Raw genomic sequence first — 27,029 nt, 5'->3', positions numbered from 1 at the left:
CCAAAAACTCCATTTACAGACACGTTTCAGATTTTTTTGCCAGTGATTAATGCAAAGAAGGAAAACAAGTTGGTAAACTACAGTATAAGCAGAATTAATAAACAAATGAGTGATTGAACATATAATTTTTCTGCATATTTTCCAACTCCAAGCTGTACAAACTTAAATAATTGGTTTAAAGCATCAGGTGATGTGTATTTGTGTAATGTGGGAGCTTGTGGCCTAAAGATAACAACACCCTTTATCAAGTGTGCAGATTTATTAGGCAGCATGTCAGGCGAAATGGAATAAAAATTAGATTTAACTGACTCTGAAAAGTCAAAAATTGTTGCAAGGACTCTTGATAGTGCTAAGGTATTGGGGTGTGATCACAGAACCATCAAAAGCTTTGTTGCAAATAGTCAACAGGGTCACAAAAAAACATGTTGAGAAAAAGTCACAAATTAACTGCCAAAGGTTTGAGAAGAATCAAACGTGAAGCGACAAGGAACCCATTATCTTCTAGTGCTGTCATATTCCCACATTGCAACCTCCCTGCAGTGCCCAGAAGAACAAGGTGCTCAGTGGTCAGAGACCCGGCCAAGGTGAGGGAGGCTGACACCGGACCACCACTGATCAAGACACAGAAGTTGAAACATCATGAAGATTGCAGAAGCTAGTTTGAGGTGAATTTGGATAGTGTATTGAGAGGCTTTCACATCTTGCAGCTGTTAGGATCTTTCAGCCATGGAGGGTCCTTGTTGGAGTCGGGGTATCCCCGTAACAAGAAATACACAGACACGTAGTGTATAATCAAGTACTGGGAAGCCCCTGAGCGCGTCTCCCTCTATGGGTGCTGTCCCTTTATTTATACTAATAATCATTTCATTTTTTTTTTTTTTTTTTGTCAGACATGCGCAGTAAAATGCCTTTGTTTCACAAGCAGTGAAGTGATGATTCATAACAGTGGAATGTTGATAAGAAAGTTTCATAAACAGAAAAGTGATAATTAGTAGAAGGTTGCTGAGACAGCTAAAACAAGTTACAATCTAGTTTCTGGGCGTCAGTCCAAATGTCCAGATAAGGGAAGAATAACTTCATCTGTGTCTTACATCGTAGTCTTGGGTGAAGTGTAACTCCTATCATCCTCTCAGTCCCCCCTTTGATTCTTCCTTATGGACTTTTGGTAGAAGACCTGGTCCGGGAGTTCTTTTCTTTCATATTCTTGAGTCCGTGTTACAAAGCTTATTTATGCATATTAAAATAATTTTTAATCCTATTTTAAACACTACATATATGACTACTATAATTAGCACAATCTGTAATATACCTTGCAGAATTCCAGCCACCCAACCTCCAATACCCTTAAACCAGTTCTTTGGGTTGAGAAAGGAGAAGGTGTCTGACCACCAGCTATCTTTATTTTGGTCATTGTGTCTGTATTTTTCTACTATATCAGGTTTAAAAGGTTGAGAAAAAGATACTGTGCTACTAAAACTGAGTTGTATATTTTCTGTAGGAATTAACCCTAAGTCTGTTAGTCCCGTCTTATTTCTAGGAACCCATACACCTCCTTTAAACGCTAAATATTGTAAGTTGTTTATTTTTCCGGTCATATTACCTTGCCACCAGGGAAATCCCACCCACCCCACAACTGGGATGGCAACAGTGGTGTTCCATAATCTAGAATTAACGGTTTGGTTATTTGCTAATTTGTCTGAGCAATTAGTCCATGTAAACACTTCCTCAGGGGTCATGGGTACGGCCAGGAAGGGTATGCTCGTGGCTGATATTGGAGAATGCGTACAAATCCAACAGTCTGCTATTTTCTGTCCGCCATCGAGCAGCCCGTTTACCAATGTCTCATGATGTTTTATAAATTTATTATCTGTAGGTTTTGGGGAACTTAGTTTATCCCACAGGTCTCCCTGATCTATCGTTATAGCTAACACAAGTACAATCACCACTATTTCTTTTTGCAATGGCTTGCATGTACCCATGCTGATTTTCCTTCCAATTTTACTGCAGTTGGAGTTGTCAATAACACCTGATATGGACCCTCAAATCTGGGTTCTAGCGTTCTTCTGTTATGTCTTTTTACGTAAACTTCGTCTCCTGGTTGCAGCTTGTGCGTTCCCTCAATGGAATCTGGATCTGGAATGGAAGAGAACACTAAAGAGTGTATTTTAGACACATGCTTACATAAATTTTGTACATAAGCAGTTAAGCTTTCAGTTTCTAACATTAAAGTCTGTGGGAAATACAATCCTGTATTGGCAACTCTACCAAACAATATTTCATGGGGGGTGAGTTTGCTCTTTCCCTGGGGGGTGTTTCTGACTGAATACAATGCTATTGGGAGACACTCAGTCCATGGTTTCTGTGTTTCTGCCATGGCTTTCTGTATTTTTAACTTAAGTGTTCCATTCATTCTCTCAACCTTACCAGAACTCTGTGGGTGGTAAGGGGTGTGTAGTTCACTTTTTATACACAACATTTTCATTACATTCTGAAAGATCTCTCCAGTAAAATGTGTACCTCTATCCGACTCGATCACTTCTGGGATACCATAACGGGGTACCAGTTCATGTGCTATTTTTACTGCAGTGACTTTAGCCGTGGCTGTATGAACTGGATAAGCCTCTGGCCACCCCGAAAACATGTCCACACATACCAGTACATACTCATAGTGTCCATGCTTAGGCATCTGGATGTAATCGATCTGAAGTCTCTGGAACGGATATAGTGGTCTTACATGGTGCTTCTGGGGGGTCTTAACAGTCTGTCCTGGATTGTGGGCTAAACAGATTTCACAAGAACCACATTTTGCTCGAGCTACCTGGCCGAACCCTGGGGCTAACCACTTCTGTCTGACCCTCTGTATCATACCGTTTGCAGACACATGTGTAGGTCCGTGGGCTTCACTGACCACAACAGGGTACCACGCTCGGGGGAGACAAAGCTCATCTCCTTTTCTCCATAGTCCTTCTTTTTCTTCTGCCCCCTGTTTCTGCCACTCTTCTTTTTCTTCTCTACTCACCTGCTGGTGGGCTTCTTTGAGCCGTGTAATTAAGTCAAATTCTGATACTGCACTAATAGTGTGGTCAGTTGTCAGAGGTTTTACTGCAGCTCGCTTAGCAGCCTTGTCGGCTCGGTCATTACCCCTAGCTATCTCGGTGTCGAGTCTTACATGTGCAGGTACTTTTATTACTGCTACTTGTTTGGTTGAGGCAGCTGATTCTAGGATTTGTCTAATCATTTGTCCATGTTTTACTGGTTGACCTGAAGCTGTCATGTAACCTCTAGCTCTCCATATACATCCAAAATCATGTACAATACCATATGCATATCAGTAAAAATATTAGCGGTTTTTTCTTTTGCTAACTGTAATGCTCGTATTAGAGCTAATAGTTCAGCTTCCTGGGCTGAACAGCTGGCCTGCATTGGCTCAGCTTCAATAACATCATGATCTGATACAATGGCATAACCTGTGTGAAAGTTACCAGTTTCATCTGCATACCTACTTCCATCTATATACATATGTAGGTCTGGATTGTCAAGAGGGGTGTCCTGTACATTAGGTAGCCCTTGTGTTTCTTGTTCTATACACTGTAAGCAATCATGTATTATATTGTCTTGTTCGTGGTATTGTAAAAAATTTTCATCTTCGTCTTCCTGACCTCCTTCCACTCCCCCCTTTGTCTCTAGTGGTAACAGAGTGGCTAAATTTAGAGACAATATGCGGCGAAAAGTGAGGTTTGGTGGCATTAGTAAGGAGCATTGTAATCTAAGATGTCTAGCCATTGAAATGTGTTTTGGCAATACCTGATTCAGTATGCCATGTACATCATGTGTAGTTTGTACTATTAGGGCATGGTCTAGTACTATTTCTGAGGCTTTTTCTACCAAAAGAGAGACAGCTGCTACTACTCTGACACATGATGGTGCAGCTTTGGTAACATTATCTAATTGAGCAGAATAGTATGCGACAGGTCTTTGTTTATTTTCATGTTTCTGTGTTAGTACTCCTGTAGCATGATTAGACATTTCCGCAGCCATTAATTGGAATGGTTTGGCGTAGTCTGGGATTCCCAAGGCCGGGGCTGACATGAGACCTTTCTTGAGGTCTTGAAAGGCTATGAGCGCTGATTCAGTTAACTGAAAAGGCTCGATTTTTAAACAATCATATAGAGGTTGCATAAGCTGACTAGCATGTATAACCCATTGTCTGCAGTGTGATACTATTCCCAAAAATGCTCTTAATGTTTTGTAGTTCTTGGGAGGAACAAGATCTCTAATGATTTTTAGTCTGTCGGCGGTGAGGTGCCGAATACCTTGTGAAATGCAGTGTCCTAGAAATACTACCGTAGTCATACAAAGTTGTACTTTTTTCTTGTTAACTTTACAGCCCATGTCTGCTAGAAATATTAACAATCTTATTGTGTTGCTGTTTGCGGACTCTTGAGCAGGGGCACATAATAATAGGTCATCAACATATTGAAGAATTACAACCTCATCCGTAGGTTTGAAATTTTGAAGAACTGATCTCATAGCTTCTGAGTACAAGGTAGGTGAATGTATCATACCCTGTGGTAATCTTGTCCATGCTAATTGTCTATTCTTAAATGTAAATGCAAACAGTTTGTAACAGTCTGGGTGTAATGGTACTGAAAAAAATGCATTTGATAAGTCTATGACAGAAAATACTCGTGCTGTTGCTGGGATCTGTGATAGCAACGTGTGTGGATTTGGCACAACAGGAGTAATAGGTTCCAAAATTTTATTTATCTCTCTTAAATCATGTACCATCCGGTATCTAGCAGCTGACCCCTCAGTAGATTTCTTTTTTACGGGGTACAACGGTGTATTGGCTGGTGACTTTACTTCTATCAGTACTCCAGTTTTTAGATAATCTTTTATCTGTTCTCCTATGGCGTGTTCTTGTTGGGCACTAATAGGATACTGTCTCAATTGGGGTAGTGTCACACCTGGAACAGGAGTGACTTTTACTGGAGCTATTGGCATTAGTCCTACATCGGTGTCATGTTGTGCCCATAATTTTTCTGGTACCTCAGAAAGATCTAAAATAATTTGGGTAGGGGCAGGATCTTTCTCATCCTCTAAGGCTTGGACTTTTACAATGTTTTCTAGAGACTCTTGGTCATCAGGCACCAAAATTTGGACTCTACCATCCTCCAAAAATTGGATATTCATTTCTGTCTGCTTTAATAGGTCTGTACCTAGAAGACAAATAGGTGCCCCTTTGACAAAAAGAAATTTAGATAAAAATATTTTAGATCCTATCTTTGTTTCAAGGGGAATACTATATGGGAGTGGCCTGATTCCTCCATCATACCCTTCGGTATAGGTTACATCATCTGATAAACAATCAGCATTTGGTAAGGCGTCTTCATTGAGGACGGAGGAAGTTGCTCCGGTATCTATTAGAAAAGGGCATTGTTTTCCTGCTACTTTTACCTGAATTATTGGGCGCCTTCCAGTCAAAGTGGTTTGCATCACGTCTAGTCACTCGCTTGCTGCAGGAGCAGAAGCCTGTACTGTCTTTTCTTGTGATTCTCTTGGGACATAGGTACCATCTTCTATATCCCTGGCTTTTTTCCTGCATTCTCTAATCCAATGTCCTCCCATAGTTTCCTGTTGAACCTGTCATGCCTTGCTACCTGAAAAGTTTTGCAAACTTTCCCTAAATTCTTAGTTGCTTCTACACCACACCTTTCTTTCACGATTGTATAGACATCTTGTTCATCATTTGTGGTCTTAGTCTGTTTGTTGCCCATTTTTCCTGACTATTCTTACCTTAGGAGGCTTTTTGGGTTAGATAAAATATATTCTATATTTTACCTTTCCTCGTTACCTATTCTGTCCTAAGGAGCCATTGTTGCCCATTTTTCCTGACTATTCCTACCTTAGGAGGCTTTTTGGGTTAGATAAAATATATTCTATATTTTACCTTTCCTCGTTACCTATTCTGTCCTAAGGAGCCAGTATCTGAAACGGTTTCTCTGGACCGTTTTGTCTGAAGTGTAGAGTAATTCTAACACATATATATATAGCAACAAGGGCAAGACCAACAATACATAAAATGAACCATACAGTCTCCATTATATATATCGTGTCCCTGGAGTATTATCATTACTTCCATGGGCTCATTCTGTCAATCTCTTATCCGTCAAAAAGGAGGACAAAGGTTCGGGAGTTAAGCGTGAGCGAAGGTTTCCCCGAAAGGACACAACCTTATGACTCAGTTAGGCAATCTCCGTAATACTTATGTCATCTACCTTAGTGCGGCTTATGAGGCTATTCCCGACATCCACATCTCTTTCATACCATCCGTTTCATAACCTTCTCTGACCTCTCCTTCGGCAGATCCTACAGTATATACATGAATGACCCGAGCTATAGGTATCCTTCTCTACTAGTTCCTCAATCCCAACACAAGATATGCATGAAATTTACGGACTATCGCAGAGCAGATGTAAGAGAACTAACAGTGTCTCTTACCTGGCCAGGTTTGTCATCTGCTGTTCCGATGTCCCAATCTCAGCGGTTACTCGTGCCGGTCGATGAACTTGAAGGAATACGCAGACCTCGGGTCCCTGTTTCGGGCGCCAGGAATTGTTAGGATCATTCAGCCATGGAGGGTCCTTGTTGGAGTCGGGGTATCCCCGTAACAAGAAATACACAGACACGTAGTGTATAATCAAGTACTGGGAAGCCCCTGAGCGCGTCTCCCTCTATGGGTGCTGTCCCTTTATTTATACTAATAATCATTTCATTTTTTTTTTTTTTTTTGTCAGACATGCGCAGTAAAATGCCTTTGTTTCACAAGCAGTGAAGTGATGATTCATAACAGTGGAATGTTGATAAGAAAGTTTCATAAACAGAAAAGTGATAATTAGTAGAAGGTTGCTGAGACAGCTAAAACAAGTTACAATCTAGTTTCTGGGCGTCAGTCCAAATGTCCAGATAAGGGAAGAATAACTTCATCTGTGTCTTACATCGTAGTCTTGGGTGAAGTGTAACTCCTATCATCCTCTCACAGCTTAACAGTAAACAGGGTGAAAATCCATAAAACAGAGAACAAATTCTACAGATTGTGAATGTTGTTGAACTGCAGTAATGAAGATTAGTGCACAGTCTGTGAAAAAAAAAATATAAATACTACATTTATAATGTGAGAGTGAGAAATAGGAGACCTTGCAATGATTGATCAGAGAGATTAATATTGCAGACACTGCATTCAATTACACATGATTTTTTCATTCTTCATGCATAAGCAAGCCACAGATATTGCGGAGATAAAAATGCACACCTGTTACACCTGTTATATTAGTCTAATTTATCGCACAAGCAGCGGGTGAAATGAGTATTGAACACGTCACCAATTTTCTAAGTAAATATATTTCTAAAGGTGCTATTGACAAATTGTTACCAGATGTCGGTAACAACCCATCCAATCCACACAGGCAAAGAAATCAAACCATAGATGTCCATAAATTAATAAATAAATTAAATTATGTGTAATAATGAGAAATGACAAAAAAATAATTATTGAACAAGCTTACTGAGATTTATTTAATGTTTCGTACAAAAGCCTATATATATTCGGAGAAAGCGGAGTTATACAGGTATAAAAGCACATTTTTATTAATTCGTAGATAAAATTTAATTACAATTATAAAAACATACATATAAAGGATGACATGACAGCTGGACAAGTGGGTGTCAGCCTTAACCTGCCACGACCCCACAAATTAATATTTGTAAGTAGCAAAGAGCAGTGCAGGTAAGATAAGTCCCATAAGTCAGAGTATGTATATGCCTGTGATGGAACTGCTAGTTATGCCATTAGGAATCAAGAGATTACAAAGCTAGGCATAAAAAAAGGGTTAATCTTACCAAGGAGGTGTAGGCAGCTGACAAAGATGGCCGAGAGAGGAACCCCGACACGCGTTTCACAACATGTATTACCGCTTTCTCAAGGGATGAATATGCTTTTACACCAGTATAAACCCGCTTGCTCTGAATTTATAAATGACTAACAGGATTTGTTATTATTCGGTGTCTCTTGGCACCCATGAGTGCCTGTCTCACCGAACGTTAAATAAGCAATTGGCCTATTGTGTATTCGTACAAAAGCCCTTGTAGGTGATGACAGCTTCAAGACACCTTCTTTATGGAGAGACTAGTCGCATGCATTGCTCAGGTGTGATTTTGGCCCATTCTTCCACGCAAACACTCCACAAATCTTTCCTCCTTCTATGAACTCTGAGCTTTAGTTCCTTCTATAAATTTTCTATTGGATTCAGGTTAGGTTATTGGCTGGGCCATTCTAGCAGCTTTATTTTCTTTCTCTGAAACCAACTGAGAGTTTGCTTGGCTGTGTGATTGGGATCTTGCTGAAATGTCCACTCTCACTTCATCTTAATCATCCTGTTATCCTGGTAGATGGCAGCAGATTTTCATCAAGAATGTCTCGGTAAATTTGTCCATTCATTCTTCCTTCAATTACATGAAGTTTGCTAGTGCCGTATGCTGAAAAACAGCCCCACACCATTGTGTTCCCACCTCCAAACTTCACTAATGGTGTATTTGTGCTGACATGCAGTACCTTTTGGCCTTCAAACATGGTGTGTATTATGGTATCCAAACAGTTCAATTTTGGTCTCATCTGACCAGACTATATCCTAGTATTTCCCAGGCTTGTGTAAATGTTGTTGAGCAAACTTTAAACGTGCTTTTTGTTCAGCAATGGAGTCTTGCGTGGTGAGCGTGCATACAAGACAATTTTAGAATTGTTTCTTCTAAACTATTGTACATACTGATTCCAGGTCCTTCTGTAGATCTCCACAAGTGGCCATTGGCTCTTGGACAACTCTTCTGATAATTCTTTTCACTCACCTGTTTGAAATCTTGCAGGGTCACTGGGCCATGGCCAATTTATCGTGAACTGATGTTCTTTTCATTTCCGGATTATGGTCCCAACTGTGCTCACTGGAACCTTCAGTAGTTTAGAAATTCTTCTGTAACCAATGATACCAGCATGTTTTGCAACATTAAGATTGCAAAGGTCTTGAGACATCCCACTGGTTTTACCCATCATGAGATGTTTCTTTTGTAGCACCTTGGTAATGAGACACCTTTTGTAGGCTATCAGTCACTTAGTCTTACTTTCAGTCGTCTTGAATGTGTGAATTCATTTCTATGTTGTCAGAGGTCCAATCTATTGCAGAGTAAAGATTTTGCAGTAGGAAAATAAGCCATAGACTTCCCAGCACAAATCGATTCGGAACTACGGCTCTCAGTATATGAAGTAGAATCACCCGATTACATGGGAAATGCAAACTAACCACTTACATGAGCAAGGCTAAAGCTGTCTTCATTCTTCTGCTCATGATCATCTTTCTGATAGCCAAGCAGCATCCTCAAGTAGTGGTGTCATGCAAGGTGTGGGAAAGACTTAGTGCAACACAAAGGGTAGAGGGAAAAGGGGGAGTGGAGACCTCCTAGGCTGATCTGGTATCCCTGTCTCTCTATATTGACTATTCACCAATCACCACACATGAACCTCACCCTGTCTTTCCCTGGTGTTGGGCCCTGGCTAGGGAAGGGAGGGGGATGAGTGTTAGTCGATCCCCACTGACCACTAAAGACAACAAGGGGGAACAAACATGGGTAGATAGCTTAGATTTTAGTCGACTTCAGAGAGATGAACACCCATCCTCATAGCTCCAGAGAGGATGAAGTAATGCACTTGCTTTGAGCCTTCACAAAGGGTAATGTGAGCATAGCCGACACCTTCCTCTGGCAGACAGCAGGTACTTATACACCCTGGCCAAGGTGTTAATTAGCCAGAGGAAGGAGTCCGCTGGGTCCTAGAGAGACAGCCTCTAAGAAGGTGTCTGTTATGCCAAACGTAGAGCTCTCCTGCAACCAATTGCAGGGTGACTGACTGTCACTTCTGACACACCCGGGACAAGTGGTCACTGTCATCATCTTCATTTACAGCTTTCTGTATTGTTACTTATTTTATTCCTTTTGCATCACCAGTTAATCATATATGTTTCTAGAAAATGTGTGTTCAATCGTCTGTTTGTGTGGAAACCCAGCTCTCAAGTGTACCCCATTTGTTGCCGTACCATGTGGCTTGTACTGTCTTTTGTGAATTTAAGACATACACTGGAGAAAACTTAGCCAGCATTATTTCTTTAAGAAAGCCATCCCTGCTTTCTACTATCATGTGGTAGAGACCGTGGGCGACTCCTTGGAGTTGTCATTATGCTGCAAGGTACATGCCTCCCTCAACAGCAGCAATTATGATCAAGGACTTTACATGTTTTTCATGGCCCTCAGAGTCAATATTTTGAATGGAAGTGATATACTACCGCAGGTGGGCCAAGGGGTGATTGTTGACACCTCCACACCAGGAAGCGCTCATACAGCTCCTCCACATCCTCATGAATGGACATTTCCCCATCCCAAATAGCAACAGGACAGAATGTTGTATCAAATGTCACAGTGTATGGCTCCCAGTCAACTACAATTGGGCAACTTAGTAAGTTACAATGCCAGAAAGATCATGCCTGTAACACATGCTCGCTGCATGGTGCATGTCCTTGATTGCAACATTTATAAAATAAATATACCTGCTTGAACAAGGTCATGCTCATAGCCATGACAGTGTTTATTATATTGATGGCTGGACCTTACACGACAAGCACTTCATTATTACCTTTTCTGTTAGGCTATGTGCCCACGATGCAGAAATGCTCCGGATTTTTTCCTGAGCGTTTCTGCATCTCCCTGGCAGAAAAAACGCATGCGGATTGTACATGCGGATTGTACATGCGTTTTCCTGCCAGGGACATGCGGATGTGAAGCGTTCTTCACATGCATTTCCGCTTGTGGGTTGACAAGCGCTTTCCAAGCGATTTTAGCATCACTTGGAAAGTGCTTGACAACTTGGTTACGCTATATAAATCCATGCAAACGGCATGGATTTATATAGTGTGACCCCAAAGAATGTCAAAAAATAAAAAAATAAATCTATACTTACCTTCTCATGGCCCCCCCGAGTCTTCCTTCGATCCGTCCTGGCTTGCCGGCAGCTCCCGGTACACTACACTGAAGCAAACGGCGAGCTGCCGGCAAGCGAAGACAAGCACACCGGGGGCCATCAGAAGTATCATATTTATTTTTTATTTTATTCTTTTTTTCACAGGTTCTATGGTACCCGTGTCCGGAGGAGAGTCTCCTGTCCTTCAGACTCGGGTACCATCCGCACATTGAAACGCTTGGATTCCGCATGTACAGATGCAGTGATGAGGAATCCAAGCGTTCCAATGCAAGTCAATGGCGGCGAAAATGCAGCTCTTTCGCAAAATAATTGGTAGTGCTGCGTTTTTTTTCGCAATGATAACCCACAGCGAAATTTCCGCAGCATGTGCACAGCACATGCGAATTATCATTGGGAAACATGGCAGGCCTTCTACCATGCGTTTTTTAAGCGTTTCTGCAGCGTTTTTGCTGCTGCGAAAAACGCTTAAAAAACACATCGTGGGCACACAGCCTTACCCCTATTTCCTCATAGATTGTAAGCTTGGAAGCAGGACCCTCACTCCTCTTGGTATGTGTTGAATTATTATCAGTTACTCTGTAATGTCTTATCTTGTTTGGACAACTACACTCCGAATTGTAAAGTGCTGCCGAATATGTTGGTACTATTGAAAGAAAAATGATTCTATTATTATTATAAATTAATAAAAGATAGTGATGATGATGTCTGTAAAGTGCTGTGAAATTAATGGTGCTATATAAATGAGTAACTAAACATCTATAATATTACCGGAGATGCGTCCCTCTGTCTGAAGCCTTTATAGACTGCGCAAGCGCGACACACCTGCGCAGTCTGGCTCCAGACAGAAGAACGCATGGAGCCCTTACAGGTAAGAGGAGTGTATGGCGCCGGAGATCACGGTATGCGTAGACACTTAACGCATACCGCGATCTACGGCGCCATACTTACATATTTACCTGCGGGATGAGCGTTGCCGCGGCCCCTCTCTTCTCGCCGGAGGCCAGGGCAGGAGTGAGGCGTCGGAATCAGCGCATGCGCATAGCGCTATCCGGCGCCATTTTACTGAAGACACAATTGCACTGTGTCTTCAGCAAAATGGCGCTGGACAGCACGGTATAGGCATGCGCGTACTCCTGCGCCGCACTCCTCCCCCGGCCTCCGGCAGAACGGGACACAGCGCTGGAGCACAGGGAAGAAAGGTGAGTATAAGTGTTTATTTTTTTGTATGTGTGCAGCATGATAGGGATGAGAGGTGCCATACATACCAGGATTGGGGTGTGAGGGGACCATGAATACTAGGATTAGGGGGTGAGGGGACAATGCATACCAGGATGAGGGATGAGGGGTACCATGCATACAAGGATTGGGGGGTGAGGGGCCCATGCATGCCAGGATTGGGGAATGAGGGGAGCCATACATACCAGAATTGAGGGGTGAGGGTACCATACATACCAGGATGAGGTTCCATGCATACCAGTATTGGGATGACGGGTGCCATGCATACCAGGATTGGGTGGTGAGGGGTGCCATACATACCAGGATGAGGGGTACAATGCATACCAGAATAGGGATGAGGGGTACAATGCATACCAGAATAGGGATGAGGGGTACCATGCATACCAGGATAGGAATGCGGGGTACCATGCATACCAGGATGAGGGATGGGGTGCAATGCATTCCAGTATTGGGATGACGGGTGCCATGCATACCAGGATTGGGCGGTGAGGGGTGCCATACATACCAGAATTGGGATGAGGGGTGCCATGCATACCAAGATTGGGCAGTGAGGGGTGCCATACATACCAGAATTGGGATGCGGGGTACCATGCATACCAGGATGAGAGATGGGGTGCCATGCATACCAGGATGAGGGGTACCATACATACCAGGATAGGAATGAGGGGAACCATACATACCAGGATAGGGATGCGGGGTGCCATGCATACCAGGATTGGGGATGAGGAAGCCATGCATACCAGGATGAGGGATTGGGTGCCATGCATACCAGGATTGGGGGATGAGGAAGCCATGCATACCAGGATGAGGGATTGGGTACCATACATACCAGGATTGGGGGATGAGGGGTGCCATACATACCAGGATTGGGATGAGGGGTGCCATGTATACCAAATTTGGGATGAGGGGGCCATGCATACCAGTATGAGAGATGGAGTGCCATGCATACCAGGATTGGGACGAGGGGTGCCATGTATACCAGATTTGGAATGAGGGGTGCCATGCTTACCAGGATTGGGTATGAGGAGTGCCATGCATACCAGATTTGGAATGAGGGGTGCCATGCATACCAGGATTGGGGATGAGGGGTGCCATGCATGCCAGGATTGGGATGAGGGGTGCCATGCATTCCAGGTTTGGGGATGAGGGGTGCCATGTATACCAGGATTGGGGATGAGTGATGCCATGCATACCAGGATGGGGATGAGGGGTGCCATGCATACCAGGATAGGGATGAGGGGTGCCATGCATACCAGGATAGGGATGAGGGGTGCCATGCATACCAGGATAGGGATGAGGGGTGAAATGCATACCAGGATAGGGATGAGGGGTGCCATGGATACCAGGATAGGGATGAGGGGTGCCATGTATACCAGGATAGGGATGAGGGGTGCCATGCATACCAGGGTAGGATGGGTGCAGCACATAACAGGACGGGGGAACAGGATTGGGGAGCACAAATACCAGGATGGGGGCAGCACAAATACCAGGATGGAGGCAGCACAAATTCCAGGATGGGGGCAGCACAAATTCCAGGATGGGGGCAGCACAAATACCAGGGTGGGGGCAGCACAAATACCAGGGTGGGGGCAGCACATAACAGCATGGGAAACCATACACCAATAAAAATGCTCACCGCCCAGGCTATTAAAAAACACAAAAAGTAATGTCCAACTGACTAATTCATAGTTAATCAAATGGTGATTTGGGGAAGGTGGGGGCTATCTGAAGTCCCTTATTTATTAATGTTTCATTACCCTGTCAAAATAGAACAAAAATAAACATGCAGCTGTTAAATCACACCTAAATTTGCCCTATCAATAGGCATCATGAAAGAACCGCTGAATGATTATTTTATAAACACTAGGTTTATAAAATTCTATATGAAATTTTAAAATTCTATATGAAATTTTTAAAATTCTATATGAAATATAGAATTTTATAAATTATAGATATAAAATATCTATAAATGTTACGAGTTAAGATTTGCATCGCAAGGGATCCTTTTTGTCTTAAAATGATCTCCTGCAATTAGAGATGAGTGAACTTATTTGATTGGAAATTAATTCTACTCAAAGTTTAATATTGGGAGAATACAGATTTTTTTGTAATTCATTTTGTGTGAATTTAGCAAAATAGCAGTCAGCTGTGGCCGTCATCCTTCTGAACAGTAAAGAGACAGCAAAGGGTTAAGAATTGAAAAAAAATCATGGTCACCTTGCCGACCGCCCCAGCTTCAACCTCGCCACTGTCCGGTCCGCTGCACCTTTATGCACCTCCGCATCTCCGAAACTGTGTGCAGTGCATTTTAGGCCAAGGTGAGCAGACCCTGGAGTTTACTTCTGTAACACCTGCACAGGGAACTGTCAGGGCAACTACCGGTATACTGGAACTTACAGACACTAAGAAGAGCTTTGCAGCTGCTGTTAAACAGGGACCTACAGACATTAACCGTTTTTCCCCTGAGCTGCAGTGGACTACAATTCCCAGGGACCCTTGTTTCAGTCAGATGACACAGCCTGGAAGGATAGAAGGAGAGAGAGTGGATTGGATGAGGAGGGACTTGGGGGAGGGAGCTGGGCAGGAAGTGAAAATGAAAGTTCAGAGGAGAAAGAGCGTGGCAGCTTGCTGTGAGGGACGGAGCCCTGTGGATCTGCATTCCTCTACGCTGCCGAGTGTGGCGGCCCCCTCTGAGATACCCGCGCTGCTGGAGAGAGCGCGGTCTTGTCACCCTCTGAAGCAAGTTACATCAAGGACTCGGAGAGTTCTACCGACACTCCCACCGTATAAAGGCCTGAATCCTGCCGCCCCCAGCTGGTGTACAGAGAACCAACCGACCGTTTGAGACACACAGTGAATGCCCTTCTGAGACTTGTGGTTCTACCAGCGCTATTTACAGTGAGTACACAACAACCCAGACTATTGACATTAATATTCATCTAAGTGCACCAACGGTTCTCATTTGCGCGCCAGCATCCACGGCAACTGGGCCCCAACGTTTGGACTGAGTTAATACAAAAAGGGAAGACCTGCTACGTTATATTTGCAGGGTCGGAGTAGAAGTAGATTGTGATGTGTATATCACTTTTATAGAGCACCGTTACTTGTATTGTATGTTATTCCTTTAAACCCACCTCAATTCTGCTGCATAGCAATAAACCTGTTAAACGGTTTTACTCCTGTTCCCTGTGAGTGTGTACTGAGCTGTGGCAGGGGCTTCCTAAATCAGTCCCTGGCAGAAGATAACAGTCCTTCTGCAGTCCCAGAGAGAGAGCTCCAATGAAGATTCGGGTGGAGGCACTGCGCCCTAGAGAGGTGAGACCCCCCATTACACCCAGTGTACCATGGTAGCCCTAAAGGGGTGTTACAGTGGAGGCACTGCTGAGATCCAGAACTAACACAGGAGTATTTACTATGGAGACTTTAACAGAGCAAAAAGTGTATTTGTGGTGTGAAGAGATGGATGTTACAGCTAAACAAAGCTTTGCAGTGAGTGGTGAGCTCTGTGATGCGTCTGATGAAGAGATACTGAAAATAGTTAACCGATTCACTGAACTTGCCCACCCTAAAGTGGTTGACCGCAGGAAGGAAAAGGGGGGACAGTTACCCACAGCCCTGATCTCAACCGGGCAGATCTTGAGGAAAGAATACTTCCCATCCATGATAGCCGTGTCCCCAGAGTATGGTCGACAATGGAAGATCACTTGGCCTACTGAGTCCAAAGTTGAGACCCGGCAACAGGAATCAACCACTTAGCCTAGAAAGACTAGTATATGTCCGCCCTCTACTCCACCTAGAGCCAGTCCTGAAGAGACAGCGGCCCCTGCTGATGTGCTTATGACAGCTATGGAAAAGTTAGTCAGTCAGTTTGCAAAGCTGCAGCCAGAAGGGAACTACCGTCGTCTAAGAACTTTCTCGGGTGCCCTCTCCACCCCTGCTGGAGAAGAAGGATATGATACTTGGAGGGATGTCACTTTACTGTGCTTAGAAGAGTGGCAGTGCACTGATGCCGTAAAGAAGCAGAGAATAGTAGAAAGTTTGAAGGGTACTGCTATAGAAGTGGTGCAGGCTGCTTGGTGGAGCAAGCCACTAGCAACTTATCAAGATTATATGAGTGCTTTAGAAGATGCTTTTGGGTCCCCTGAAGATGCTACTGATCTACTCTATAAACTCCGGACCACCTACCAACAGCCAGATGAGAAGATGTCCGACTATCTATACCGACTAGATAAGCTGGTTCATAGAATAGTATCTATAGGTGGAGTCAGCCCTAAAGAAGTTGATCAGTTGTCTGGAACAAGTACTCAGAGGAGCTCTCACTCAACTCCAATTGCCCAGCGGATGAGGTCTTGTGATAGAGAGAAGATTCCTGGTTCTTTTCATGAGTTGCTTAAGGAAGTTCGCAAGGAGGAGGTTATTTTGGCCGTAAGAGAGAAGACATCCCCTCGGATGATTACTGTTGCCCTGAAGCCTGCAGCCGACTGCCAAGAGATGGAACTGTTGAAAGTCATCGAGAAACAGGGGGAGCAGATAACAATTGTGTAAAGTGCCCAGGCCAAGACAATACAGCAGCTACAAAGTGCTGCGGAGGTTGCCGAGAAGCAAACCCTGGCTTCAGGAAGCGAGAATGATGACCTCTGTAGAGTAGAGAGTAGGAAACCAGAAGGGTGCTTACTCTGTGGGAGTCCAGGCAATATAGCTCGTCAGTGTCCGAAGAGGTGGAGCTCAAAGAACTCAGCAGAGAAGGAATTTCCACCGACCCCGCCAAAGTGGAGGCGGTTGTAAACTGGCCTAAGCCTACCAAACTGAGGGAGCTTAGGTCCTTTTTAGGATTTTGTGGATATTACTGAAGATTTGTACCCCAGTACTCTCGGATTGCGAAGCCGTTAACAGCCCTTACCCAGGGGTATCTCCCTTCCGGGAGGACAGCCCACTCCTCAAGGTCAGGAAAGGGGGTCTACTTCCGAGTTGAACTTTTTAGGAAAAGATGGACACCTGTATGCGATGAGGCATTCGAGAAACTGAAGTCATGTTTGACCCAAACTCCAGTGTTGGCCTATGCAGACCCCAGTAAACCATATGTGCTACATGTAGATACTTCTCTAGACGGACTAGGAGGGATTATCTACCAAGACCATGATCGCTGTCTGCGTCCCGTTTACTACATTAGTCGAGGATTGACTCCCAGTGAACGCAACTACCCAGCTCACAAACTGGAGTTTCTGGCTCTGAAATGGGCTGTAGTGGACATGCTGCATGACTACCTCTATGGGGTACACTTCGGGGTTCATACCGACAACAATCCATTAACCACAGCAAAACTGGATGCCACGGGGTACCAGTGGCTTGCCGCACTCTCTTTGTACGATTTCAGCTTAAAATATCGACCAGGGATCAGTAACATTGATGCAGACACACTCTCTCGCCTGCCTAAGGAACCCTTAAATGAGGAAGAAGAAGGAGGATGGATAGAAGTCCCTGCTCCTGAGGTGAAGACTCTGTGTCATAGACATCAAACTAATGCCCTCCCTATGCAGTGCTGTGCTAAATTCTTAGGAGCATCCAGTGAAGCGCTCCCGTTGTTGTATTGCCGAGTGACAAATGTAACCCTTAGACTCCCTCCCTCAACTGACTGGTAATCAAGTCAGAAAGGCGCAGCAGGAGGATCAGTCGGTGGGGGTAGTCCGATGGTGGATTAAGAGGGGCTGGAGGCCCGAAAAGAATGCATTAAGAACAGAGGAGTCTGTCCTGCTGACTCGGCAGCTAGAGTCTCTAGTAGTAAGAAATGGACTACTATACCGGGAGGCAAAGCGCCAGAAGGGAGGAGTCTGTAGACAGCTGATGTTACCCACCCGATTTCAGAGGATGGTCATGAAGTCCCTGCATGATGATCATGGACATCTTGGCATCGAAAAGACCACGGGTCTTGTGGCCGACCGATTTTACTGGCCTCGGATGGAAGCGGATATTGAAGAATACTGCAAATCATGCTCCCGGTGTGTGTTGAGAAAAACCTTGCCTTTGAGAACAGCCCCCTTTGTGAACATTACCAGTGATTGACCACTTGAGATAGTGTGCATTGATTTCCTCTCCATCGAGCCTGAAGAAAGCAATGTCAGTAATGTGTTAGTGGTCACTGACCATTTCACCCGATATGCCCAAGCCTACCCCACTAAAGATCAAAGGGCAATTACTGTGGCAAAAACACTATGGGAGAAGTTCTTCGTACATTACGGGCTGCCAGTCCGCATCCATACCGATCAAGGAAGAGATTTCGATAGTAGACTAATCAAGGAGCTATGCGCCATCAAGAAATCCAGAACCACACCATATCACCCCCCAAGGGGACCCTCAACTTGAGAGGTTCAACCGTACCCTTCTGAACATGTTAGACACTTTACATCCCAGGAAGAAGGGACACTGGAGCAGGCATGTGAGTCAGTTGGTTCATGCCTACAATTGCACCACAAATGAGTCAACTGGATACTCGCCTTATTTCCTCATGTTTGGAAGGAAAGCCCGGCTACCAGTGGATATTAGTTTTGGGACATCCTTTGACAGTTCTAATGGGAAGACCTACTTAAAATATGTGTCCCAGCTACAACAAGATTTGAAAAAAGCTTACAGATTGGCAGAGAAGGCCTCTGGTTGGTCAGGGAGGCGCAATAAAAGTCGCTATGACTGTAGAGTTTGAGAACAAGTTTTACTGCCTGGAAATAGAGTCCTTATCCAACTTCTGGGCCTTCCTGGGAAGCACAAGCTTGCTGATCGGTGGTGTCCTGACCCTTATGTGGTGATGGAGAAGCTGCCTTGGTGTCCCGGCCTACAGAGTGAAGTGCGAGAAAGGGGGCGGAGCTGTCAAAACCTATCATCGACACCATCTGTTGTCTGTGGGAAAAAAACATCCCTTTACCACCATTGCCAACCCAAGGAGGTCATACCACCCTTCCGTGCAATAGGAGAAATCGTAGGTGTGAACAACCACCCCAGCCTGGGGTTGCCTCAGGAGGAAGTGACCGCGAGTCTGGGGATGAATGGGGACCCGATGGTCAATGGAGCTACAGATGGACCGAGGACCCATGCCCCATAGGCGGGGACCCTGTAAACCAGACTCCTGAAGTGGAAACACGAAAAAAGGACATTTGTCAGGAGGCGAGTGTGCTCTGCCCACAATTGGGGGAGAGTTCAGAAGAGGGACATTTATTGAATGAAGAGATCCATCTGGAGGAGCCTGTTCTTGAGAGACAAGAGTGGGGGGCTGGGGAGGGGACCCCTTCGGTACACACTCATCCCAAACGGGACACTAGGCCACCCATGATGCTGACCTATGATAGAATGGGACATACCACTGAGGTCCCCAGGCTGATACCCCCTAATTCAAATTCTGTTTGGCCTTATTTCCCGGTATCTCGCATGTGTCCAGGTGGTGGTTTGTGTGCATGTAAATTTGGTGTTAGTCAGGATGTCTTAACCCCCATTCTTGTTTCAGGTGGTGAGTCCTCATGTCATGATGGGACCCTTTCAATGACTCACCAGGGGGAGAATGTAACACCTGCACAGGGAACTGTCAGGGCAACTACCAGTATACTGGAACTTACAGACACTAAGAAGAGCTTTGTAGCTGCTGTTAAACAGCGACCTACAGACATTAACTGTTTTTCCCCTGAGCTGCAGTGGACTACAATTCCCAGGGACCCTTGTTTCAGTCAGATGACACAGCCTGGAAGGATAGAAGGAGAGAGAGTGGATTGGATGAGGAGGGACTTGGGGGAGGGAGCTGGACAGGAAGTGAAAGTGAAAGTTCAGAGGAGAAAGAGCATGGCAGCTTGCTGTGAGGGACAGAGCAGTGTGGATCTGCATTCCTCTACGCTGCTGAGTGTGGCGGCCCCCTCTGAGATACCCGCGCTGCTGGAGAGAGCGCGGTCTTGTCACCCTCTGAAGCAAGCTACATCAAGGACTTGGAGAGTTCTACCGACACTCCCACCGTATAAAGGCCTGAATCCTGCCGCCCCCAGCTGGTGTACAGAGAACCATCCAACCGTTTGAGACACACAGTGAGTGCCCCTCTGAGACTTGTGGTTCTACCAGCGCTATTTACAGTGAGTACACTACAACCCAGACTATTGACATTAATATTCATCTAAGTGCACCAACGGTTCTCATTTGCGCGCCAACATCCGTGGCAACTGGGCCCCAACGTTTGGACTGAGTTAATGCAAAAAGGGAAAACCTGCTACGTTATATTTGCAGGGTCGGAGTAGAAGTAGATTGTGATGTGCATATGACTTTTATAGAGCACCGTTACTTGTATTGTATGTTATTCCTTTAAACCCACCTCAATTCTGCTGCATAGCAATAAACCTGTTAAACGGTTTTACTCCTGTTCCCTGTGAGTGTGTACTGAGCTGTGGCAGGGGCTTCCTGAATCAGCCCCTGGCAGAAGATAACAGTCCTTCTGCAGTCCCAGAGAGAGAGCTCTAATCAAGATTCGGGTGGAGGCACTGCGCCCTAGAGAGGTGAGACCCCCATAACACCCAGTGTACCGTGGTAGCCCTAAAGGGGTGTTACACTTCACATACTCCAGGACCTGCTCACAGCTGGAAACTCCGGCCTAGAGTGCACCCCGGGCCGGAGATGCGACGTGACGAAAGCGTAGAGAGACCCCAGGGCATAATAAGGGACATTAAACTCACGGAGAATAACTTCTCTGCAAATCAAATTTCCCAGGAAAATCCGCATGAACAGTTGAATTAGAATTTTGCCTGATCCGCTCATCTTTATCTAAAATTAGTCTTGATCTTGGCATACAAGAGGAAAGGACGGAGAGCTGAGGTTTATCTGATCTATATCATTATATAAGGAATGTGGCTGTGTTTCACTGTGCCCAGACTTTGAGTACATGAAAGGAAGTAAAAACTCTGCTGCCAAGTATAGTGATAATCACACGTTCGGGAGGGGGCAAAATCCGAGTGAACACCTCCATTACTCAAATAATAATTTATGGAATTCCATATGTATACAGACAGCTCATTTTAACCCCTTTACGACCAATGACGGATATAGCACGTCATGAGTGGATGTCAGTTCCCGCACCATGACGTGCTATGTCCGTCATGGATTTTACTGTCACTGCATGTAAACAAGCAATGACAGTTTAGTGCCGACAACTGTCACAGACAACTGAGCAGCATGGGAAGAGGTGTGGGGACCCACGTCATCAGTCCCCGCACTCAGAGGGCAGTGATCGGTCAGTCAATCTGATTGACCAATCACAGCATGATCGCGAAATATCAGCACCTCCCAGGAGTTCGGCCCTGCTAATGATCAAGCTCTTGCAGTGACAGTGAGAGACTGTACCAGCATCGCCCCTGGCTGTTTAACTCCCTAAATGCTGCGATCGAGAACGAGATCTTTTGTCAGTGCAGCACTGATAGGTCAAAGCATTGCAATGCTTTATACCAGCAATCAAAGTTAAAAAAGTAAAAGTCTCAAAGAGGGATTAAGTAAAAAAGTAAAAAAATAAAAAAAAGTACATTTTTTTAAAAAAATTGTAAAAATATAAAAAAATACAAAATGCTAATAATGATAATAAAAAAGTATTATACCAATAAATACACATTTTTATATTAAAAAAATAAACAAAAAAGGTACACATATTTGGTATCACCGCGTACGGAACAACCCCATCTATAATACTATCACACTTGTTAACTCTTCCGTGAAAGGTGTAAAAAAAAAAAAAACATGGCAAACTATGATTTTTCATCACACCGCTGGAAAAAAAGTGGAATCAAATGCGATCAAAAAGACGAATGTACATAAAAATGGTATAACTGAAAACAATATCTTGTCCTGCAAAAAACAAGCTGCCATACATCAGCGGAAAAATTAAACATTTATAGCTCTCAGAACACAGAGATACAAAAATAATTATTTTCTCTATAAAATAGTTTTTTTGTGTAAAAAACTGACATAGATGTGTTATCGCTGTAATCGTACTGATCCGAAGAATAAAGCTGCCTTATCAATTTTACCACATGTGAAACGGCATAAAAAAAACAACTCCTGAATTGCTGATTTTTGTTCATTCTGACTCCCGAAAATCGGAATAGAAAGCGAACAAAAATGTCATGGTCCTGAAAATAGTAACAATAAAAACGTCAACTTGTCCCGCAAAAAATAAGCCTGCACATGACTCTATGAAATATGGAAAAATTATAGCTCTCACAATATGACAAAGCAAAAACTTGTTTTTGCAAAAAATAGCGTCTTTTTGTGTGTGATAGCAGCCAAACAGAAAAAAATAATATAAATTTGGTATCGTTGTCATTGCATCGACCGGAAGAATAAAATCGTGTAAACACTTATACTACACGAGGAGTGGCGTAAAGAATAAATAAAATGAATTCTTCTCCTACTACTGATTTGTTCATTCTGCCTCTCAAAGATCGCAGTTTGGCTTGGCACACATTTATCCTGTGCTCTGCACTGAGCGCTTACACCAGATTTTCCATGTAAATCTATGAAATACGTGATTCAGACAGAAGACCCTACAATGAGGCAGATGGAGACACTGTGGACTCCGTCTGGCCTGTGATCCAGCTGTGTCCCTCTTTTTAGGCGTGCATAAAATTGCAGTCGGCCACAGTTTTGTGCACTTCTGAAAAGAAAGACACCGCTGAACAGAGGCCAGACGGAGTCCAGAGTAACTGCTGCTTCATTATAGTGAATGGATCCATCGGCGGTTTCATCTGAATCACGTCACTCAGAGATTTAGATGGAAACCCTGATATAAGTGCTCAGCATAGAGCACAGGATAAACGTGATCCAAAATGTTATGTAAAATATTCCCAATAAAAGCTTCAACTCAATCCACAAAAAAAGCAAGTCTTCACTCAGGTCTGTCATCTGTCAATGGAAATATAGGGGGCTTCCACGTTACTGGTAGTACAAAGGCTCTGAAAAAGCGCTATGGCTCCTCACCCCAGAAAAGAAATCCAACAAATTCTGCCCTCCCAAATGCAATTGGCCCTCTCCCTTCTGAGCCCCACAGTGTGCCTAAACTACATTTAGCGTCCACATGTTTGGCATTTCTGTAGCGATGAGAGCCTGCCTAATTTACAGATGCATGTCTCCAGAAGCATGAGCTTGGCATAATGTACTGGGCACTATAGCAAACTGGCCATTATAACGTACTGGGCACTACATTGTACGGGCACAATAGCTGATTTGCAATTTTCACTCAGAAACATCCACTGCTGCTTGTTTCTGGAAATCACCTGTGGAGTCAAATCATCACTATGCCTGTAGATAAATTCCCAAAGGGGTATAATTTCCAAAATGGAGTCACTTGAGGGGATTATTCTGCCCTTCTAGCACTTAGGGGCTCTGTATATGGAGTCTGCAAACTATTCTAGCAAAATCTGCACTCCAGGAGGCAAATAGTGCTTCGTTCCTCGCGAGTATCGCCGTGTGGCTGAGCAGTAGTACAGCCACATAAGGGGTATTTCCACATTCAACAGAAATTGTGTGACACATTTTGCTGCTGTTTTTCCACATTTCCCCATGTGAAATTGTAAAATCTGGGGCTAAAACAAAATTTTTCTGGTAAAAATGTAATTCTTTTTTCTTCACTGCCCAATAGTATAAAATTCTGTGGCACACCCGTAGTGTTAATATGATCACTGCACCCTTAGATGAATTCATTGAGAAGTTTAGTTTGTCAAATTGGGTCACTTATGTGGGAGTTTTGCTGTTCTTGCACCTCAGGGACTCTTCCAATGGGTCATGGCACCCGCAAACCATAACAGTAAAATCTGCACTATAATATGGAGCACCTTCCCTTCTGAGGTTTGCACTGTGACGCCCCTGAGGGTTCAGTCGCCACAGAGGTGTGGTGTCTCCTTCTCTCAGGTAAGGAGGGGGTGCTGCCCGAACCCCAACACCCGCATTGAACACTACACTGCTCCAGGCCGGCTGGAAGGGCAAGATGCACTGTGTTTCTGCTGAGCCCTGTCCCTGGCTGGAGTGGGGGGAACCAAAGAGAGGGGGAACCAGTAGTGGGTGAGGGTGGAGGATGTAGAGTAGGGGAGCACCATTATAGGAGGTATATAAAGGGAAACCATCTTAGGGTGGCAGGACAGAGAGTGAGTGTGGATTCAGTGAAAGGAGAGGAGGGGAGCAGAATCTCTTCAGGAGCTCTGCTCCAGAAAGGGGCCTAGTAATAGAGGCCCAGGAGGGGAGCAGAGGAGAAAGGCTCCGGTAACATAAGGGATCCCAGGGGGTACGGTGAGTGCAGGACGCCACCCGTACGCCGAATCTGCCAAGTGTCAGAGGGATCAGGCCGCAAGAAAGGAACCGGTCCCTGGACCAGCCGTGTTACTCCAGGTCTCGGCTGGAAAACCGGAGGCTTCTGCACTTCCATGGTGCAGTTGCCACAGCCTCACCCTAGTCACCGTGAAGGGCATCAAGTAGGTGCAGGAACTCCAGGTTGCCCAGAGGGACTTCAGAGCACCCGATTGGGACTGTGTGTGGGGAAGCGCAGGGAAGGAGGGAGAAGACCCGGCGCGAGAAGTCGGTCTAGTAAGGAACATAAAGAAAGCGGGGTTCCGTCAAGCGCTCCTGATATACTTGAAAAAGTGCTGGACCCCTTGTTTGGTAGACGCAGTGCGACGCGGGAGGCTGACACCCGTACAGTGTACCTGAGGAACTTGAACAGAACTGTGAGTAAACTCGGATGACTGCACTCCACTGCCTCCGTCAGTTATTTCCGCTGCGCCATCTCTCCTGCACCACAAGCCCCAGGATCACCATTATCTATACTACACTGCCCTGGGGCCCGCTCCACCTGTGGGGAGCCGTTCCAACCCAGCTGCCCTATCAACCGCCCCAGAGGTCTGAAGCAGCGCTGGTACCTATTACCAGAAACCACAGGTGGCATCACGAACACTTCCTAAGAACTACAAATCCCATATAAATATTTTCCTTCCCCTTTTTGTTGACCGCCCTGGGCCACGGACTGGGCCGCTGCCACTGTGACATATTCCTCCCCCAGCATCTATAGCCCGGCACCGAGTACCCCACGGCCCTGGGGGCGCGTCATCTCTATGTCTCAAAAGTAGTTCCTGATTACACATGGGGTATTGGCACAATCAAGAGAGATTACACAACAAACAGAGGTCCATTTTTCCTATTAACCCTTAAAAAATTAAAAATTTGGAGCTAAAACAACATTTTAGCAGTAAAAGTCTAATTATTCTTTCTTCACCGCCAATCGTATAAATTTCAGAGAGGCACATGTGGTGTCAACATGCTCACTGCACCCCTAGATGAATTCATTTAGAGGTGTAATTTGTAAAATGAGGTCACTTATGGGGGGTTTCTGCTGTTCCGGCACTTCGGGGGCTCTGCCAAAGTGACATGGTACCCTCAAACCATTCCAGCAAAATCTGAACTCCGATATGGCGCTCCTTCCCTTCCGAACCCTGCCATGTGCCCAAACACTAGTTTTCCCCCACATATGGTGTTTCTGCTTACTCAGGAGAAATTGCACAACAAATATTGAGGTCCATTTCTTCCTGTTTTTCCCTTGTGAAAAAAAATGTAGGGCTAAAGAACATTTTTGTGAAAAAAGTAAAATGTTCAATTTTTCCTTCCACATTGCATTAATTCCTGTGAAGCACATGAAGGGTTAATAAACTTCTTGAAAGTGGTTTTGAGCACCTTGAGGGGTGCAGTTTTTAGAATGGTGTCACTTTTGGGTATTTTCTGTCATATAGGTTCCCCAAAGTCACTTCAAAAGTGATGCTTTATGGTCCTCAACCTTTGCATTGTGATGTTGACTTCTGGTTGTCTTCTACTGCTTTATTTTGTGTGACACTCTATTGAATCAAGCCAGCAGTCTGGTAAGCAACAGTAAGATAGCACACATTTACCTTGGTAAAAGCAGCTAGTGCAAATCTATGATGACTATATAGCACACAGATATGTGACAACTACAGAAAACATAGGAAGAAAACAATATTGTTTTTTATGATACACAATGAAAGACAGACATGCACATAGCTGGTGTCAGTAACAACTATACCACCATGTACAGTAAGCGTATTCATAGGGGCAGCAGTGTCTTTCCTCATCTTGAAATAGCTCACATAAGCAAATAGAATCAAGAGGGAGATCTTGTAAAGTCGGTATTTTGGTTCTCATGTCCAGTAGCAATGAACCTCCTCTGAAGCTCCCTGATAAAAGTGTCTTTTATTTGTTCCACTGACCTTTTATCACATTGGCTTGAGTGATTCAGCTCTGTGTTCCGCATGATGGTCTCTAGTTCTGTTTAACAATGTTTGGCAGGAGCAGCTACATTACTCACGTTACGTTAATTATATTGTCAGTATTCTTCAGCTGGATCAAAGTCATCTTGGAGAAAGCTTGGAGTCACAAGTCTTTGGACTAAAGTGCAGCTGTTGTTCAAGGAAGTAAAGAATGATCCTAGTCAAGGTCTTATTGAGCCCCATCAGTGGGCAGCAAATTCGTTATAAAACAAATGAGCTATACATCCCTAGAAGCAGCTTTTATGTACTCAGGACAAGTCCAAGAATTATATAAAGTAGCCAAAAAACTACAACATTTAACTATAAGAAAATGCCTGATGATATAATATTACATGTTACATTTATTTCATTTTAGGATGCTAAAAATACACGGTCTACAGTCTCAA

The 27,029-nt window shown here is 44.3% G+C and overlaps 1 long non-coding RNA gene across 1 annotated transcript; it reads right to left on the bottom strand.

Moving 5' to 3' along the window:
- Positions 1–1,119: 1,119 nt before the first annotated feature.
- On the bottom strand, positions 1,120–26,703 carry LOC141165885 (uncharacterized). The gene is made up of 3 exons (XR_012251218.1): positions 26,584–26,703; positions 6,502–7,138; positions 1,120–2,133 (listed from the first exon to the last, which is right to left on the bottom strand). It is a non-coding gene; the product is annotated as an uncharacterized lncRNA (long non-coding RNA).
- Between the last annotated feature and the right edge of the window lie 326 nt (positions 26,704–27,029).

The sequence above is a fragment of the Phyllobates terribilis genome, unplaced genomic scaffold, assembly GCF_046119375.1.
Source record: "Phyllobates terribilis strain yellow unplaced genomic scaffold, ASM4611937v1 Scaffold_11__3_contigs__length_659146591, whole genome shotgun sequence".
In the NCBI taxonomy this organism is placed as follows: Eukaryota; Metazoa; Chordata; class Amphibia; order Anura; family Dendrobatidae; genus Phyllobates; species Phyllobates terribilis.
This window is presented reverse-complemented; position numbering and strand designations above follow the sequence as displayed.